This window comes from Polyergus mexicanus, unplaced genomic scaffold (assembly GCF_030449975.1).
Source record: "Polyergus mexicanus isolate NDT 795.1 unplaced genomic scaffold, iyPolMexi1.0 SCAF_2, whole genome shotgun sequence".
Taxonomy (NCBI): domain Eukaryota; kingdom Metazoa; phylum Arthropoda; class Insecta; order Hymenoptera; family Formicidae; genus Polyergus; species Polyergus mexicanus.
The window spans coordinates 11,771,289-11,775,504 of NW_027223322.1; the positions used below are offsets into that span (position 1 = coordinate 11,771,289).

A 4,216-nucleotide genomic window follows, 5' to 3' on the forward strand; every position below is an offset into this window, starting at 1 on the left:
TTTACAGGATTTTTCTCTGATATGCAAAGAGATATATAAGATTTCTAGGAATAAAAAGTTAAGAAATATGGATTTTTTGCTATTTTTTAATGATTTCAGTACACTTTTCGAAATCTCGTCTCGCTTCGAAATATTCCCAGATTCCACGATGTCTAATAGACAAGTAGCTGGCCGACATGCCACGGATATTTCCAAGTCATAATCGACCATTGCTCGACAACTTTGTCGTTGCCTGCATGGCCTTAGTTGCTTCCGAATTTGCGTCACCTGGCGAGCACGCTGACCATATCGCGTATTATAAGAAAATTGAACACGATCAAATAGTCTAGATTCTAGATGAAGGATCAAAACGATTGTAACGTAAATGAAAAAGAGAGCGATAAAAATATATTTTACATAATTTTTTTTTTTATTCGATTCAAAACATATTTTTTCAACATCTGGAAGTTTTACACGGGGACACGCTAATAATTAAACAGATAATCTTTATAAAACGAAACTTTGGCGTATCAGTCGTAAATCTCTTCTCTTCCTCCCGCTACCGTTTTTCTTGTCTCTTTTCTTCTTCCCTTCTCTCTTTCTCTGGTCGGCGAATTTTTGCGAAACACGACGATTACACGCGAGAGAATATTTTCATAGATTACCCGACCCTATGGAAATTCGCTTCTTCGCGCCACAGGCGCCGGTATATGGATGGAAGCGACGTGTCGGGTTGTGCCTCGACAAGGGACAGAGTCCGGTTATTCGGTGGCGGGACGATTTTCTAATTATTGCCCCGTCCTCCGGAGGCCCTTCGGGGCTTGTTGCCGGCGAGCCGCGTGTGCGTGTACACGTAAATCCGTGATCCGTAGGTATGCTCGGTCCAATGACTCGATCTCGCGCATACGCATCGCTTATGAGAGCCCCCCCGTCTTCACCCCTTCAAATAAAACAGCACGCGATAAGAAAATACATATTCACATGTTGCGTTAATTATTATGGATTATGCTGTAATGAAAGTGTAAATACGCTCTCGCAAAAAATTCATTAAAAATATATGTTTACCGTTTTATTATATAGCTTATACTGTGTGTTGTAACATCAATAGGTTCTCCATTCTCCAGTTTGAATAAATACAAACAATACATCCCGTGCCTGTCTGCGTCCATTTCTCTCCTACACGGAGGCTATGTCGCGTTATTTCGCCTCACGATAAGTACATTAACTACTTGTATCTTTTCTCTAATAGTTTTCAGCCATGGCCAGGAAAATGTTGTCCCATGCAGCCGATTTTAAAGAGATATTATGTGTACATATCGCGAATCACTCTATCTACTTCGCGAGATTAGGCCGTAGGTAGATGAAGTATGTTACTGCATCTATTGCGCGTTCTTCTCATAGTTCTCGTCGTCGAACGTAATATCGACGGGATCCTTAAAGCAACGTAAGTTTCACGTTAGTGTTTTATATACTTGGCATACGTTGGTGTTTTACGACACCGACAACGAGCGATAACAACGACGTCGGTTGATATCGCTGCATCAGAAACGGCTGATAACACATCGGAATTCTTCCACGACGGGAGTTATGCGTAAAATTCATTGTCGCGAAAAACGAGCGTGTGCGCGCCTTTGGCAATTTTTTTCTTTAATTACGGCTTTATGTGCGGCGATAATGCGGCCGTTACATAGCGATCGCAATCTACGAAAATGGTTATGGTACAGAGGCACACACCCACACACATATACACATACGCGTATACAGATGCTAGAAATATGGTCATAGTCGGCGTCCAAGTTTGTGCGGAAATTAAGTGCGAGAACTGGCACGATGCGAGACTATTCGATGGCATGTCAGAGTCTAATGCGATTACAGCCGAAATCAGATCCCGCAGTTAGCCAATTAGGAGAAAGTGGATAGCCCGCGTGTGCCCGTTAAAACAGTCGCATGCTCCTTTTCCGTTTTCCCGCAAACATAATTACCCCAACGATGTGCAGCAACCTAATAGCTATTAAATTAGCATTCAATATTCCATCGATTTTGCTCGCTTCTATGAGATCGAAAAATTACATTTTTGCGTATGTGCTTAAAAATGTGGAAAAAAAAAATTATCTAAAAAAATATCTCTGAGAAAAGAAAACAGTTTTCTCATTCCGATTATTTTTTTCTCGCACGTTTTGTTCCAAATATTATATTCTATTTATTTTTTTCGGATTTCACAAATGATATATTACTCTTTATATAATTCGTTATGTTAATATAATTTAAAACGAACGTTGCTCGCTGATTCATATCTTACTTCTGAAAAATGGAAAAGATTCGAGGCGCGACTCCCGCTGAGGCGCAGAGTTTGCGAAGCGGAGTTCCCCGTAAAATCGCGTCGAAAAGCCATAAATTCTGACAAAGTTGCCCGAGGTCGGCGTATATATACATGTATATACATCTATATACTATCCACGGGGCCCGTCGACGCCATAAAAATTAGATCGGGCATATGGTAACCGTGAAGGTGGCGAAACCCCATTACCCCGGCCTCTTCCACCTCTTCCGATCAAAACCAGAATAATCGAAAGCCTTTGGCACCTGCCACCTTGCGCTACCCGGTTATACGCTTTGACAGAATGCCGCGTTTATTTCACGCCGGTTGCTACCAATTTCTAATGGACTAACGCGTGCACCAACATCGACGCCGATCGAAAGTATTTCATATCTTTTATCGATTCTGAGAAATATACATTACAATAAGCATTAATATATAATATTTCGAGAAATAGAAACTGTTTCATAGTTTTAAAATATTTCTTTTGCTGTTTTCATTTCAATGTCATATCGCGAGCATTGTTTTTTTTTCTTTTTTATATTTTGCGTTAATTAGCAAATTATTGCGCTAATATGTGTGTGTGTGTGTATATATATGACTCTATCGAGCAACTTTATATACGGTGCGAGATCGTACCGCTTTCAAAACGGAAACGATATGGCTCCGGAAGATATAGTCTACAAGGAAAGACCCTTCTTCGAATTGCGCCACATTAGAGAGACTGTGAATTCACCCAAGTACATAGAACTCGGCGCTTGAGGGTGAATAAGGAAAGGCAAGCGGGTATCTTTTTTTATTCTCTTTCCAGAAACAGGGATTCAAGCAACGCAATTGTTTGAATCTTTGTTTCGAAATTCATTCTAAACCATGTTTTTTTCTTTGAAATATGTAATACAATAAGAAAAAGTTCTCTTTTTCACAAGAGCGCGAAAATAAAATTTGCAAAAATATTCATCGAGATGATTCTTGTTTTACGCAAGACCACAATATGATTTTAAGAATTGTCATTCTAAGACGAATTATCTTTCTAGCAGATAGATGAGTTTTCCGCGAGAAAATCCGCTCCTGCGTTAACGGTAACGCGACGCATTGTACGACGCGGCAGATATAATGCCATAACACGTACCGGGCTGTGATGAGGGGTGGACACGCGAAACCGATCCCTTCTGGGAACTAATTTTCACCGCGTAACGTTGCTTACTTAACCGGTCGGACAACAGGTACGACGAGTAGGTAGGGTAAGTAACGTAAAAAGCGGTCGTCATCGTCGTGTCATCGGCGTTGTCCACTCCCGTTGTCGTCAAGTAGCCGGTAGAGTATTTTGCCGCGCGCCCTTGTCGCTAATTAATTAATGCTCGATAATTAGCGATTATCCCGTTTGCACCCGGCGTTATCGCGACTTTTCCCGCGCGACTGTCGTGCGTTTATAATCATAACCCGCGACGGTGTGGGATCTAATAAAACGAGTCACGTCACTCGCACTGTATATCATCGCTCCGACGTTCTCCGGTTCGCTCGCTCGCTCATTCGCGAAATTTATGGCGTTAATACGCGCGTCGTACGTTTCCTCGTCCAATAATCCGTACCCTGAGCGAACGACCGATTGGCGCGGGGAGATATGCCATCTAATTTCTAATAACAACGCGTCGCTATAATGACGGGGATCATAGGCCGTAGTCGGAACGCGGTACCGCGTAACGAGAACGTAAGTCCGGTGTGTGCGTGCCGGATATGCGCTGCCAGGAAGCCCGGAGAGAGAGAATGTCCGGCACAGAGCAACGATGATCCGATGGCGTTGTCGATGCCGTCGCCGTTGTTGTTGTTGTTGTCGTTTCTCCGCCCGCGCCTACCTGCCTGCCTGCTTGCTTGCCTGCCTGCCTGCTTGCTTGCCTGCCTGCCTGCCTGCCTATCTGCCTG

The 4,216-nt window shown here is 42.8% G+C and overlaps 1 long non-coding RNA gene across 1 annotated transcript; it reads right to left on the bottom strand.

Annotated features, from left to right (window-relative positions):
- Positions 1–417: 417 nt before the first annotated feature.
- LOC138942383 (uncharacterized) lies at positions 418–2,993 on the bottom strand. Its single transcript, XR_011448301.1, has 3 exons — positions 2,936–2,993; positions 1,045–1,412; positions 418–919 (listed from the first exon to the last, which is right to left on the bottom strand). It is a non-coding gene; the product is annotated as an uncharacterized lncRNA (long non-coding RNA).
- Positions 2,994–4,216: the final 1,223 nt, after the last annotated feature.